Raw genomic sequence first — 16,932 nt, 5'->3', positions numbered from 1 at the left:
TTTTAAATAACATTAAAATATAAATAAATAAGGCATTTCAAAAATCATGAGCTATGTTTTGAAAATTAACCTTTCTCTGAGAAGCCATGTGCTTTCAACAGCTTTGCTTTTTTTATTTTGATAATCACCAATTTTACAACTAATTAATTTGCCAGTAATTTTTATTAGGGAGTAAGAAAGAAATGTGTTATTTTGACATTATTTTAAAAACATAATCATTTGAATTTACTGTTTAAATGCTACTACACATGTATCATGCAAGACTAAAATGCTCACATATTTCACTCATTCGTCAGTTAAATGAGTTGCCTCTAAGTTAAATGAACCCATCACAGAATGCATGTCCCATTAATAGCTGGAATTCTCAGAAAGTTAGGCAGGGGGAGGGACAAAGGGCTTATACAGAGATAAGAAATTCAAGTCAGTGATCCAGATGTGAGACATGTACAATATAGGGAGAATTCACATAAATCAGTAAGATTACATAAGGTGTAGATTAAGTGTAAAATAAACTGTAAAAACCACACAAGAGAATATATAAATAGTTGCATTACCTGATAATGAACAAAAGGCACCGTGATAAGATTACTATATGATGCAACAAAATCTGCTGGAAATAATTAAGAGTGTAAGACCACTCTAGACAATTAGGAATAGAAGAAAGGAAAGATTCCTTATTGTTGTATATTTGTACTGCATGTAACAAATTACAGAAGAAGTTTGAGTAAGGCACACCCGGTGACTCATGCCTGTAATCCCAGCACTCTGAGAGGCCAAGGTGGGTGGATCATCTGAGGTCAGGAATTCGAGACTAGCCTGGCCAACGTGGTGAAACTCCGTTTCTACTAAAAATACAAACATTAGTCAAGTGTAGTAGCGGGTGCCTGTAATCCCAGCTCCTCGGGAGGTTGAGGCAGAAGAATCGCTTGAACCCAGGAGGCTGAGGTTGCAGTGAGCTGAGATAGCGCCATTGCACTCCAGCCTGGGCGACAGAGGGAGACTCCGTCTCAAAATACAATTTTTTTAAAAAAAAAGAGGCTTGACTAAAGTGTATTCTGGCATCATATTATTGTCCTCCATGTGGGAAGCAGAACAGCTTAAAGTCCTTTCCTCCAGAGGACTTTCCCTGACTTCCCAGACTACAATTAGGCCTTTCCATGTTACACTCTCACAACTCTTCATAATATGTACCACAATCATATTTAAAAATTATTTAATGATGGTCTCTTTCACTAAACTTGAAATCATCGAAGGCAGTAATCTTGTCTATTTTGTCTTATACTGTACTCCCCATGGCCTCAGGAGAGAGAAATTGGTGTATACTTCTAACACTCAACCTTTGTCTTACCAAAAATGCTACCTGAGGGAGAAACATGCCTGTTGGCATTTTCTATCCCAGTGAGAAATGCCACTCACAGGCTTCCCTCACTAGATCTACTCCCAACATTGAAACTTCTCCCTACTTTAGGATGACAGAGCTGCTGAGAGCCCATGAGTGCCCCTATCCTCTTAGTAACTTAAACCCTGGGTGATGATGGGAAAAAGGCAGACACGAAAGGAGCTGTTGAGAGAAATAGAAGGAAATAAATATGTTTTACTAAATAAAACCTTATGTGTCAGGCACTGTTCCTAACATTTTACATACCAGTGAATTAACTCATACATAATCCTTTCAATACCTCTATGAAGAAGAGAATTATTATCCCTATTTGACAGAAGAAGATACCACTGTGGAGAAAGCATAGTAATATGCCCATGGTCACATCTTTAGTAAGTGTCACAGCTGGCATTTAATCCTTGGTAGTCCTTCTCTAGAGGCTGGGTTTTTGTTTGTTTTTCTTTTTCTTTTTTTTTTTTTGAGATGCAGTCTTACTCTGCTGCCCAGGCTGGAGTGCAGTGGTGTTATCTCGGTTCACTGCAACCTCCACCTCCCAGATTCAAGTGATTCTTCTGCCTCAGCCTCCGAGTAGCTGAAACTATAGGCATACGCCACCATGCCCGGTTAATTTTTGTTTTTTCAGTAGAGACGGGGTTTCCCCATATTGGCCAGGCTGGTCTCGAACTCCTGACCTTGTGATCCACCCGCCTTGGCCTCCCAAAGTGCTAGGATTACAGGAGTGACCCACCGCACCCAGCTCAGAGGCTGGGTTTTTAACCATCACTGCTTCTAAAGTGGAAGAGAGTAAGAAATGGAAAGAGGAGAAGAAAGGGAAAGTAAAATGGAAGAAAAGGAAAATGCAAAAAAAAAATCATGTAATCAATTTCTAAATGCAGTATTGAGACTTTGTGGGAAAAGGTAGCACAAATCTCCCTAAAACAATAAAAGAAACTGAGAGACTAAGAATATGAAATGATACCAACATCTAGAGCAACACCCCAAAATTTCAAATTGTACCAAGTGTTAGTGATAAGAACTCATATATATTGCTGCTAAGAAACAGTTTGATCTTTGAACATATACAGAATAATTTTATTTACATAAGTAAAAACCACACAAAACTTAGGGATGTTCATTAAGGATGTATACACATGTAGCAAAATTATAAGGAGAATGATAAAACACAAATTTCAAGACAGAAATGAAGGATGGGGGAAATGAGGAGATTAATAGTTGAAGCCAAGGCAAAAGGCCTTGGTTTTCAGAGTTTTATGCATAATATTAAGGAATTCTAGACTCGATTATCAAAATTTTGACCATGGAAACACATATCCCCAAAGTCTGATAATCTCTGTAAAGATTTACAGTAAAAGATACTAAATAACAATTAAAGAAAAAAAGAAAAAAACAAGGTCCAATCATAAGATACAAGTATAGCGTTCAGTATCATAGAAGTTAATGGGAAGGCATCAAGATGGGAGATCATGATTAAGCAATGTTAAATACTGTGCAGAAGTCCTGAAAAACAAGGTCGTTATTCAACTGGTTGCAGGGTTTGAAGAAATTTTTCATTTTTCTTTTAAAATCTTATCCTGACTAATAACAAGATGGGATAGTGGAACGAAGACACTGTCATTAATGGCCAACATGGAAAAGATACAACAACACAATGTCCAGTAGAGCAGGCAACTCAAAGAAGATAGAGTGTGGAAGAAATAAGAATAATTTCATTCAATAAGGCTAATGTGCAATAAAATTCGTGATAATAGAATACAGCTGTTTCTTATGGTTACTTAAACCTTTTACCATTAATATTTAACACAACTATACTAGATTTGTTTTTCATCTTCTTAATATAGTCCATTTAAATGACTGAAAACATTTGTTTCTCCTTTCCCACCAACAATCAAAAAATATGAATAAGGCACATAGATACATCTAATACTTCTTTTGAAGTTACTGTATTAGTTATTAATGTATTAGTGTGAACTCACTCTTTATAACTGTCTTTAGAAATGCAGAAGAGAAGCAATCAAATTAACTGTTTTGGGTTTACGTTTTTTCATCTCTCCTGGTGGCACCAGTCAAGTGGAAAATTAAATAATTTATTTTTGGGATATTAATAATGTGTGTATATACAAGCACATATTATATTAACAAGAACTATACATTGCAATTAAAAGGAAGGAGGCACTAAAAATTAACTAGTAGTTAACTTACTACTAAACTTTAATGTATGTACTAAAATTCGACTTCTATACATGTTTCTCTGTTGCCCTTTTTTTAACTGCTTAAAAACAAAATGTACAGATGCTGGGTTACCACTGGGATGCTGAATACTCACATAATATGTCATGAACTACTAGACATTTTATGTTTAAAATGAAAAATGTGGGTAACACTTTATTTTAATGGTATATTAATTAGTTCCAAATTACAATGAAAATCCTATAGCAGTGAATAAAATATGACACCTACATGAATTTGAAATAAATTTATTATGATCAGTATTATCACAATGAATACTAAATGAATTAATAATGATGAAAGACCAAAAGTATTACCAGTAATGTAATAAAACATCAAGAAATAACTGGAAGTTTCCAGTCACTTCATCATCAACTAGAAATAAGTACTATAACCCCGGATAACACTATATTCATGTATATCATTAGTGGCCAGCAATTAACTGACAATAAGTAGAAAAGGAAAAAAACAATGTGTAGTTAAATATCTTTCCAGTAATATGCAAAAAACATGCATTTTACACATCAACAGACTGTGCTAAGTCTGACCCATGTATATTACCTATGAATAAATACTAGATTAAAAACTCAATACTCTTTCTTTTTCATTATCATATAACTTGTAACTTTTTTAGACAGTAGGAATAAAATTCCATTATTAGCTGCCCTGTGCTGTCAGATATGTTGATGTGTAAAATGATTATTGGTTTGCATATAATTTCACTACTAGGTCTTAAGGATTTCATGCTCATTAAAGGCAGAAACTACAGTACACTTAATCTATATTTTGTGTTCTGGTTATCACCCATGTGCCTAGTAACAGATGCCTGATGATGAGAAATACGACTATATTATAGAACTAGAATCTATGTTTCATATTTCATTAACATTCCTCAACATTATTATTATTTCACAGCTCAAGGAATAATGGGTTGCAAATGCATTAGTATTAGATCATATACCTGGAGTTACCATAGTTGGTTGAATGTTAAATACTGTGCAGAAGTCATGGAAAACAAGGTCATTATAATTTAGAACTAGAACCCATAATATTAGTGCATTCAAAAATATTTTGTTTCTTAGCCAGGTGTGGTGGCTCACACCTGTAATCCCAGTACTTTGGGGGCCGAGGTGGGCAGATCACCTGAGGTCAGGAGTTGAAGACCAGCCTGGCCAACATGGTGAAACCCCGTCTCTACAAAAATACAAAAATTAGCCAGACATGATGGTGGTTGCCTATAATCCCAGCTACTTGGGAGGCTGAGGCAGGAGAATTGCTTGAACCTGGGAAGCAGAGTTTGCAGTGAGCCAAGGTCATGCCATTGCACTCCAGCCTGGGCAACAGAATGACACTCCATCTCAAAAACAAAAAAACAAACAAACAAACAAAAACTATATATATATATATATATAGTATATACTATATATATATAGAGTTTTGTTTTCTTCCTCTTCCTCCTCACTTCTCTTTACCTCATTTCCTGAACAATTAAGTCTCAAAGGCCTTGGAAATGGGCAGGAGAAGTAGGGTACTGTGCTACAAAGGGTGTGGGAAGAGGAAGGCACAGTGGCTCAGCTTGAGGTGTCAGAGCCTGTGTGGGGTAAGGTGAACATCCACAAGTGGGGGCTGCCTGGGGTAAGATGTCATAGTCTGAGTTTAGCAAGGACAGTGTGTTCCATGGAGAGGAGGCCTGGCTTTGGGGTGTAGAGGGAAGATGAAAAAAGAATCTGCACACGAAGGTAGCCAGCATAGAGAATCAGAGCCCAAGAGTGATGAGGAAAACATCCAAGTTGGTGGGGAGGCGATGGTTCAGCATGCAGAGGTAGAGCCCGCACTGGGTCTAAGAGAAGAGGCAGTTGTGGTGACAACAGTTTGGTTACATACAGAGGAACTGATCAGATAAGTAAATATTCTAAAGATAATGGGAGCCACGTTTCTCTGTGTCAGAAAAGGTAAGAGAAAAAAACTAGAATAAACATGTTGTGCTGAATCTGAAATAGAGTAGTCAATATGAACTCATGAATTTTAATATACATGTTCATCAATAGATAGAGAAATAAGTATAGATGTAAAATGTGTATAGATGTGTACAAACACATACTCCTTTGTTTTTTCCACTGAGAGGGCCAGAGAGCAGCAACATAACAGCAAAGTGCATCCACTGAAAGAAACAAAGGCTCTTTGGAGAAATGGATGGTTTTAGGGGTTGGCAGGAAAAGTACAAGATAAGCCTCTGTTATCCATCTGTGTTCACACTGCTATAGAGATACTACCCGAGACTGGGTAAGTAAATAAATAAACCTCCTTATCAATAAAGGAGGTTTAATTGACTCACAGTTCTGCATGGCTGGGAGCCCTCAGGAAACTTACAATCGTGGTGGAAGAGGAAGCACGCATGTCTTACATGGCAGCAGGTGAGAGACAGCATGCAAAGCAGAAACTGTCAGATATTTATTAAACCATCAGATCTGGTGAAGACTCACTCACTTTCACAAGAACAGCATGGGGGAAACCACCCCCATGATCCAATCTCTTCCCACTAGATCATCCCCTCCTCACGTAAGGATTAGGGGGATTTCAACTCGAGATGAGATCTGGTGGGGACACAGAGCCAAACCATATCAGCCTGCAACTTTTTGTGTGTCAAGAAAAAGCAAGGAATCAAGAAAGCATTAGAACAATGAGGACACAGAAGGAAGACTGAAGTGGCTCTCACTAGCCAAATCCGGGACAATATTAGCATGACTATAAATAAGAGTGACAGATTTTAACCCACTGAATAAAATAGGAAACTATACGTCTATACTTATATAAATAAATAAATTTTAAGTTTGATGAGGAATAGGATACATACATCGTTTCAAACGATCTGCTTTTTAAAAATAATTATTAATTACAAAGGAAAAAAGAATATTCCAGTAGAGAAGCCTAGCAGACAACAGCTTTATCGAGTGATCTAAATGAATATTATCAGTCATGGGACAAATCAAAATCATGTAGTATCTGGTAGGATGCATTGAGAAGATCACAGTATCACTTCTGTGATAGTCCTGCCAGGGGTGGATAACCTGAATCTAATCAAGGGGAAAAATCAGACAGACCTAATTGAGGGAAATTCTAAAAAATAACGGATTTGTAATCTTCAGAAGTGTCAAGGTCACGAATATCAAAGAAAAACGGAGAAAATGTACCATATTAAAGATAACTAAAGAGACAAGACAAACAGGATCCTTTTGCTACAAAGATCATTATTGGAGCAATTTGGCAAAGCTTGAATGGAGTCTGAAGATTAGATGGTAGAAATGTGCCAATGTTAACTTCTTGATTTTGATGGTTGAATTGTGGTTATACAGAGAATGTCCTTGTGTGTAAAGAATTTGGGGCACAATGGGACATCAGGTTGCAACTTACTCTCATATGATTCAGGAAAAAACACCCTTGTATTATACTTGTTATTTTTCTGTAAATTTGAGATTGTTTCAATAATTTAAATGTATATGTGTATGTGTATGCATCTAATAATTTTTACATTTCAGATACTGTGTTTTTAATCTCTAAACATTTAATTTGCTTCTTTTTAATGTTCCATTTAACTCCTAATTATCTTCATATTTTACTTTTAAGTCCTTAAGCATATTTTAAATAGCTATTTAAAAATCCTTGTCTGATAATTATGTCATCTTTGTTTATTTGGGTCTGTGTCTATTGATTGATGTTTTTTTCCTCCTGATTGTGGGTCACAGTTTGCTACATTTTTATCCTACTACTAATTTACGAAAAATGCTGGACACCATGAATGTTAAACTACTGAGAGTTTGAATTTTGTTCAGAGATTGCCTCCAAGAAGAAAGCTACAGCAATTGTCTTCTAATCCCATTTGCTTATCTCTCTCCTTGCGATCAAATCCTGCATTGCCTACTCTATCAATACCTAAAAATGTTCATATATTTTGTTGAGTATTCTAGTCCTTCATGGCCGGAGGACAAGTTTTGTACCAGTTAAATCTTCCACGGCCACTTGTTTTCTATGTTTAATTTTGTTTTCAAAACAAAATTTTTGTCCTAAGACAAACTTTCTCCTATTTATCTACTGTTTATTTCACAAGTAAGTACCTGATTAACCAATGCTCAATACAAAATGTTAAACAATATAGAAAAACATACAAAAAAAGATTCTATTTCAACGTCCCTTTCTTTCAATTTTTAAAATTTAACCACTACTAGCACCTTATTACGTGTAATTCCAGATCTATCTAATTCCAGTTTTGTATCTCTATGTATTTTTACATTTGTTTTACGTAAAAAACACTAAATGTATTATATATTTTCTATAATCTGGGCTTTTATTAAACCTTATTTTGTCTCAGAGATTTTGATCATGTCATTATGTATAAAATGTTTCACTCTTTTAAACTGCTATTTATTTTCCCTCATATGCTTGTCTTTATTTAGTCAGAGTAGTTGCAAACAGATACAAGTTATTTACAGTTTTTATTTTTATTTTTTGCCTATTAGGAATAATGCTTTAATGAATGCCCTTGTACATAATCCTGTATATAAAATACTCTTGTACACAACTTTTGTATACACGAGAGCATTTTTATGAGGCCAGTAGAAAAAGTGACAGTTCTGACTCAAATGACATGTATTTTGATACTATTAAAAATGATATTGCTGAAGTCTTAAATTATAATTGTTCATTGCTGTTATGTAAAGACTACTGCATATTGCCCTTGCATCCTGTGAACTTGTTAAGTTCATGTATTACTTCTAAATCTTCTTTTTTTATGTGGTATAGAGTTTTTTACACATATAATTATGCTGTCAGTAAATAGACAATTTTACTTCTTTCTTTGCAATTTTTATGCCTTTTACTTATCATTCAACATTTAAAACTAGTAAGAAAAAGATGGACTATTTAATAGCTGGTGTTGAGACAACTGTATTCTATAGAAAAAGTTAGGCTGCTGTCTCACACAACACATACACATAAACACAACTGCACATAGACTGAAGGAAAAATATAACAAAACTTTTAAAATATTATAAATAAATATAATCTTAGTCTGGGAAAGACTATTCCAAGAACAACTAAGATCACTAAAGCCAGATGAATAAATTTACTAATTTGACTGTAAAAGCATAAAAGAAAACTGATAGAATGGTTGATGGCCACGGCAAAAACCTGAAACATTTTGATATTGGTTTTGAGACTGGGTGATGCGCGAGAAGGTGAGGAAGATGCACAGGTCATTGAAAGACCATAACGTGTGGGCTGGAAGAGTGGTGAAAAAGTTGATATTAGAAACTGGAAAAAGAACCTCTATTATGTGAGAGTGGGACAATTATTATAGTAAGACTATTGCCTATGATCACTTGGAAGACTGAAAATGTACAATGAACTTTTGAACTTGCCTAAGGAGATATCTAGAAAGGACATTAAAGTACCAATCAGATTCTTCTAGCTTAATTTGTTTTACTTCTTCTAGATTAATTTATCTTAATTAAATATAAGGCAAATCACAGTAACATAATGCTTATTTAATTTTTAATTAAATGAAAATTATTGTAGAGTTGATCATTATTGTTTCTATTATTTCTTTTGCTCTTCTTTCTCTATCTTGAGATCTTTGTTCCAATTTAATTTTCACTTGATTATGACGAGTACTTTCTTGAGTACATTCATAAGGTAGGGTACATAGATGACGTAACTGTGAGTCTTTACATGTCTGAAAATGTCTTTCTTTCATCCCCATCCCCAAATGAATCTTTGATAGAATTCTTATCTGTAGTCTTGAATAATTAGTGATTATTGTTTTTCTGTCTTTTGGGTTCCCGTGTTGAGCAGAAAGGGCATTCATTTCCTTGGCAAATAACTATTTTTATTTTCTGTCTATAATAGAATCTTATAAGATTATTTTTCCTGTATTCTTGGAAGTTTACCAGATAAAATCTAAGAAGTAGGTGTTAAAGGAAATACTATAAAGGACTCAGAGAATCCTTTCTATTCTAAGCCATACTTTTTTTTCAGTTTAGGAGTTTTCTTCTAGGGTATTTCTTTATTATTGTTCTATCTCTACCCCAATGCCAGTCAGAATTCTGCAGTGACTATTATTCACATAACAAGTCCTCTGAGTATGTCTTCCATATTATTGATCTTATTATTCATGATTTCTATTCACATGTGTTTATGGATATTTCCTGTATTTGCTTTCCTAACACATTTATATTTCAGTAGTGACTATTCTAGTTTTTAATTCATCTATTACATTTGTAAATGGAAAATTATTATTTTAAAAAATTGGTTACAGTAACTTTTTTCCTCTAGTTTTATCTCTGCAAAAGTTCTCATTACATTTTTATTGAAGTTTGTATCTATTTCATCCATTAGTTCTAACTCCACAGTAGCCATCTGTTCTGGTTTCTTAGCTTAATCTCCTTCCTGCAAACTAACATTTCCTTAAATGTCTTGTGAAGCTTATCTGCCTATTTAATAGATATTCATCTGTTGATACCTATACAGGGCTTTCTGCTCAGGTTACTTGGGCAGTGATAAACTGATAGACAGTAAAAGGTACTTTCAATTTTCTTTTTCCCTATCAATGAGCCAGCAGTGAACATGTTGGCAAACAGGGATCTGTCTTTCAGGGCATGATAAATAGGCAGATTTAGTGTGCAGTTTTGTTTTGCTTTTGAATTAAATGGAACCATCTCTATTGTATTCCAGCAGCACATCTAATGTTGGCTGTTGGTTTTAGAAACATATTCTTTATTATTAAAACATTTTTATTTCTTTTGTAAACATGTTTTAAAACACTGAAGAACTTTATCTGACTGAAGTTTGGACAGGTACATACCTATGGAAAATTACTGAGTTGTACACTTCACACAGTTTATATACTTTATTTAATGTATATAATATAGCAATAAAAAGTTTTACATTTTTAATGAAAAAAAGAAAAATATTTAGGAATAGCTGTAAAATTTTTCAACTACCTTTTTGATATTCACTGAGTCGATCATAATGTATTTTATAGTTTGCCCTTCTGTTGTGATTTCCTATTATAATTATGAATTTATTGAGTGTTTACTAATATATCAGATGATCATTTAACCTTCTTAGTTAACATATCAATAGGGATTATTATCCCTGTTACAGATGAGAAAACTAAAATCTAAAGAGTTTAAGTAAGGTAAGAATATAAGTATAAAAGTTTACATTTAAACGTAAAGTAACACAGAGTTAGGATTTGAACTGTTGCACTTTGGCAAAAATCTTCCTTGTGTATTTGGAAGAAGCTTTGCTAAGTTTTACTAGTCAGAATTGAGTACATCTGTAAGAAAAATTTCAGTAATTAATTAGAATCAGGGGAAGGGACTCACATCTATTCAACTAAGCTGCTATTTATTTAGACTAATAGGACTAAGAGGATCATCCAAATTCAAGGACACTGAACAAAATTATTAGACTAAGAATATTGTTAGACTGTGAGGAACCACAGTCAATTTACTGTGTCAGAGTCAGAAACAAATTTATTACGTTTATAGGAATCATATATCCTGAAATCAGGCCAATTTAAGGAACATTACACCTTAGGTTGATGTTGATACAGGGTAATGAAGTACGTGCAAATCACCGGTCTTGTACCACAGAGTAATGTAGCCCCGTTTTCTTTTTCTCAACCTGATCTTGGAAAGACAGGTTAGGCCTTACGTATTTGATGAAATTTCTTCCCTGCAGAGACTTAATAATCTAAAGATCCCCCTCTCCCAGGTATAAATGTAGACTGAAATGGATCAAATGTCACCAGATCTTTGATCTTCTTTATCTTTGGCAAGTAATATAGATTGTCTAAATCTCATATTCCTTCATTGTAAACCAGGAATAAGAAAAATAACCTCATAAGATTATTGTAAACATCAAATAAAATTATGTTTGGGAAGGAAGTGCTCAGCATGTAGTAGATATTCAGTAACATTTATTTCTTTTTCTATTTCTTTTTGTCTATCCCCATGCACTCCTCAAACCCCCTTTCAGATAGTAAGAGATGTGGACATTTGACAGTTGGTCTACATAGCATGTCTCTACAGAACTTCTTGCCCTCTTCCTCAGCCACAGCTTTCTCTGTATTCTTCAACATACTTTTCCCTTCAGCTAAGCCAATTAAAAAAGATTTTATATATATCTGACTGATTTCTGCTTACATGTTGTTAGAAAACATACCTGTTTTAAAATTTTTTAAGTGTTATTTACTTTTTTCATTGACACAAGCAGATTTGATTTAAATTTTGTTAAGCAAAAACTGGCCCCAAAAAGTTAAAAGATGGAAGTGGAGGAAGAAAGTAGAAATGGGAAAAACAAAAGCAAAATGCTTTATCCAACTTAAAAACAAGTCAAAGGGGCTGGTCCCCGTGGCTCACGCCTGTAATCCCAGCACTTTGGGATGCCGAGATGGGCAGATGGCTTGAGCCCAGGAGTTCAAGACCAGCCTAGCCAACATGGTGAAAACTCATCTTCACTAAAAATGCTAAAAAGAAAAAAAAAAATTAGCTGGGTGTGGTGGCAGGTGCCTGTAATCCCCCCTACTCAGGAATCTGAAGCAGGAGAATCTCTTGAACCTGGGAGGCAGAGGTGCAGTGAGCTGAGATCACGCAACTGCACTCCAGCCTGGGCAACAGAGCGAGACTCTGTCTAAAAATGATGATAATAATAATAAGTCAAAGGTTACTTTCGGCCGGGCGCGGTGGCTCACGCCTGTAATCCCAGCACTTTGGGAGGCCGAGGCGGGCGGATCACAAGGTCAGGAGATCGAGACCACGGTGAAATCCCGTCTCTACTAAAAATACAAAAAATTAGCCGGGCGTGGTGGCGGGCGCCTGTAGTCCCAGCTACTCAGGAGGCTGAGGCAGGAGAATGGCGTAAACCCAGGAGGCGGAGCTTGCAGTGAGCCGAGATCGCGCCACTGCACTCCAGCCTGGGCGACAGAGCGAGACTCCGTCTCAAAAAACAAACAAACAAACAAAAAAAAAGGTTACTTTCTTATTTATTGTTTTTATAGACAGAAGTCACATCATGTCACTCCTCTGCTGAAAACACCCTTTTTTTTTTTTTTTGAGACAGAGTCTCGTTCTGTTGCCAGGCTGGAGTGCAGTGGCACGGTCTCGGCTTACTGCAATCTCCACCTCTAGGGTTCAAGTGATTCTCCTGCCTCAGCCTCCCGATTAGCTGGGATTACAAGCACCCCCACCACATGCAGCTATTTTTTGTATTTTTAGTAGAGACGGAGTTTCACCATGTTGGCCAGGCTGGTCTCGAATTCCTGACCTCGTAATCTGTCCGCCTTGACCTCCCAAAGTGCTGGGATTACAAGCCTGAGCCACTGCACCTGGCCTCAGTCTATTCTTTTTAAAGCTTGCAACTTGGAGACTTCATCTGCATGATAAAACGATAAAACCTAGGTCTCCCCAATCCCTTATCATAACCCAGACATTCCTCATTTCTTTCTACTGATAATAACTCACTCAATTACATGCCAATCAGAATTTCAGTCTTGCTCTGTTGCCCAAGCTGGAGTGCAATGGTGCGACCTTGGCTCACTGCAATCTCTGCCTCCTGGGTTCAAGTGATTCTCCTGCCTCAGCCTCCCGAGTAGCTGGGATTACAGGGGCGCACCACCAGCCCCGGCTAATTTTTGTATTTTTAGTAGAGACAGGGTTTTGCCATGTTGGCTAGGCTGATTTGGAACTCCTGACCTCAAGTGATCCACCCACCTCAGCCTCCCAAAGTGCTGGGATTACAGGCGTGAGCCACCACGCCCGGCCAGAAAATTTTTAAACCTACCTAAGACCTAAAAGGCCCCCGCATTGTGGAACCAATATAAACTTCACATGTATTGATTGATGTATTATGTCTCCATAAAATGCATAAAAGCAAGCTGTACCCGGACTGTCTTAGGTACATGACATCAGGACTTCCTGAGGCTGTGTCATGGGTGCATCCTTAACCTTGGCAAAATAAACTTTCTAAATTGACTGAAGCCTGTCTCAGATACTTTGGGTTCACCCACACTATAGCAACACAGTGGAAGAGGAACATTACCTTATTCCTATTAGAATTTGACAGATTAGATGAAATTTAAATAAGAATATGGGGAAAATGAACAATATGATCAATAAACATATACTGAACTCTTCTCTCCACACAGTGCAGTATAGTGTGTAGTATAAATGACCAATAAGTCACAAAGAAAATCTCATAGTTCGGAAGAACAGAAATGAAGCTAAGAATTACCAGAGAAAGTTAAAACAACAACAACAACAATAACAAAAAGGCCAATACTCTGTCAAGTGACAAGAACTGCCACTGCAAAACTGTAACAAGACAGTGAAAGAGAGCTTACCTAACCAACTCCATCTTGCTTCTAACCTCCAAGCTCTCCTCGTTCATTCCTGGACATAGGCTGAACTAGCTTTGCGAGGAACTTAGTTTATAGTTTAAAACAAAGATGATAACAGGCCTTTCCCAAGGTAAACCCCCTTCTTGCCAGGGGACTAGACTGCCGTTGTGGGAATAACAAATTAATTAAAAGATTAGAAATTATGGTTTGGGAGTCACACAGGAGGTTACAAGATTCTGACTCTCCCTAAATTGCTCCTTGGGATAACATCAGTATTGGAAAATCTAAGATCAGTGCTATAGATATTTGGCAGATGTTGCATTTTTTGGATCAGCTGGAACCACCCAGACTGATAAATTGGCTCATTGATAAACTGGCTTTGACCTTGTGGCCCCCACCCAGGAACTGACTCAGTGCAAGAAGACAGGTTCCACCCTCTATGATTTCATCTCCAACCCAACCAATCAGCACTCCTGACTCACTGGCCTCACCCTAACCCACCAAATCATCCTTAAAAACTGATCCCCTAATGCTCAGGGAGACAGATTTGAGTAACAATAAAACTCTTGTCTCCCGTACAGCTGGCTCTGTGTGAATTATTCTTTCTCTATTGCAATTCCTGTCTTGATAAATTGGCTCTGTCTAGGCAACGGGCAAGGTGAACCCATTGGGCAGTTACAACAATGGCCTACTATCTTTTGCTCACCTTATATCCGGGACAAAATACTCAGCCTCTTTGATGGACCAGATCAAAACATAAACACACACCAAACATTCCCTGTGGGAGCAACTTTCCAGAGTATTACGTCAGTCGGGCAACCCACGCTCCTCCTACTCTTTGTAGTTCAAAATCTCCTCCTGTATTTGCTGCTCACTTCTTGGAGTTCCAGATCCTTTCTCTTTGTTAGGCAGAGGAGCTTCTCTTTTCCACATTGGACTTCCAGGCCTTGCAGGACTCAGATACTAATCTAACCACTTAGGAATATATTTTCTCAACAAAGTCATCTTTCAATTTAAGCCTTATTCTGACGCTAGCCATTAGGAAGAAGCATTTTTGTCCCTACCTTGTTAGCAAAACAGAAGACATCGAAAGAAACCAAGGAGACTTTAAATTGTTTCCCACAACTCTGTTCCCTACATGTTAATGGATTTGGGACAGTATTCTCAAGCCATTTGGACCTCTGGATCTTGGTGCTTGTTGCAATTTAATTAAATCAGCTTAATGGGAAGAAAATTTTGTTTAGTGATAGTGAACAGCATAGGTTTTAGAGTTAGATTAGTTGGCTCTGATAATTCATAATTGACCTCAAGCCATCCATCTGCCTTGGCCTCCCAACGTGCTGGGATTACAGGCCTGAGTCTCTATTCCTGGCCAATTATTTGTGTTTGCTTGGCACTTCATCAGGCTTTTCTAGGACACTGTTCTATAGCTCCAAAAATATAGATTATCTAATAAATAGATAATTTATACATTCACTTGTAACATTGTGATAACCAAATGAAAGATCATATGAAGTAGTTCCCAGTGCAATCCCTCATAAATGCAGTCCTCAAAAAATACTGGTTATTTCCCTTCCTATCCATGTTACTCTATTGTTGTTGTTATTATTTATTTATTTATTTATTTATTTATTTATTTGAGACAGAGTCTTGCTCTGTCGCCCAGGCTGGAGTGCGTGGTGCGATCTTGGCTCACTACAACTTCTGCCTCCCGGGTTCAACGGATTCTCTTGACTCAGCTTCCAGGGTAGCTGGGACTATAGGCATGTGCCACCATGCCTGGCTAATTTCTGTATTTTTAGTAGAGACAGGGTTTTGTCATGTTGGCCAGACTGGTCTCGAACTCCTGCCCTCAAGCGATCCATCCGCCTCAGCCTCCCAAAGTGCTGGGATCATAGGCATGAACCACCAAGCCCAGCTAGTATTGTAATTATTTTTAAAAAGCCTATATTCCATACTAGAGTGTGAACATCATGATGGATGTGGCTTATTTCATTTATATATGTCATAAATACATCACCTGCCACATACTCTAAATAAATAGATAAGTTCTATGTTTAGCTATTGTTAGTACGTTTACTTAAACCAGGGCTAGTGATTTTTTGAACGATTCATTAATGTGAGTCTTCAACAATTATTGTGTTACTATTACTTGTATGGAGCTATCATAGACATTGCAGACAAAAATACTGGTGAGCAAAATAAGAGACACTGTCTCTACTACTAGTTTAAGAGGGGAGATAGATATTATCTCATAAAAGAATGTAAAATTGAATTGTGATCAGTGCTGTAAGAGAGGTACGTTGTGAAATAATGATGTGGTAGGTGAGATAAACGTTAGAATAAAAACAGCTCAGCAAGACCCTATCTCATTGATAACATTTTCCATTGGTCTGTCATATCACTGTATTCCATAATAGTCTAATTCACTTTTTTGTAGTTTCTCTTAAGTTACAAAAACTCCTGGGACAACGCTTCTTTAAAATGAAACTCTTCCTAGGCAAGAAGTTTGGGTGTAGGGAAATGAGGAAGACTGCTAGTGGTTTTCTTACCCGTTGTCTATTAATTAATATTTGGTACTAGTTACTGTGTCAGAATGGTTTAGACACTTTCATTTTATTTCTTATTTTATTTTATTTTATTTCGAGACAGGGTCTTAATTTGTCAACCAGGCTGGAGTGCAGTGGTACAATGTCAGGTCACTGCAACCTCCGCTTCCCAGGTTCAAGCGATTCTCCTGCCTCAGCTTCCCAACTATCTGGGATGACAGGCATGAGCCACAGTGCCCGGCTAATTTTTATATTTTTAGTAGAGACGGGGTTCCACCATGTTGGTCTGGTTGGTCTCGAACTCCTGGCCTCAGGTGATTCGCCCGCCTCGGCCTCCCAAAGTTTTAGGAGTACAGGCGTGA

At 36.8% G+C, this 16,932-nt stretch overlaps 1 protein-coding gene across 3 annotated transcripts in view; it reads right to left on the bottom strand.

Moving 5' to 3' along the window:
- The window catches only part of SPATA17 (spermatogenesis associated 17), a 229,169-nt gene that overhangs the window by 211,669 nt on the left and 568 nt on the right, over window positions 1-16,932 (bottom strand). Inside the window, exon 1 of one of the 3 annotated variants that reach the window (XM_065541900.2) lies at window positions 555-605. The exons of the other annotated variants lie outside the window; for them this stretch is intronic. The gene's annotated coding sequence lies outside the window, so the exon portion shown is untranslated. Of the gene's footprint in view, window positions 1-554; window positions 606-16,932 lie in introns of those variants that run through there. 3 annotated transcript variants of the gene reach the window in all.

The sequence above is a fragment of the Macaca fascicularis genome, chromosome 1 (genome assembly GCF_037993035.2).
Source record: "Macaca fascicularis isolate 582-1 chromosome 1, T2T-MFA8v1.1".
NCBI classification, from domain to species: domain Eukaryota; kingdom Metazoa; phylum Chordata; class Mammalia; order Primates; family Cercopithecidae; genus Macaca; species Macaca fascicularis.
This window is presented reverse-complemented; position numbering and strand designations above follow the sequence as displayed.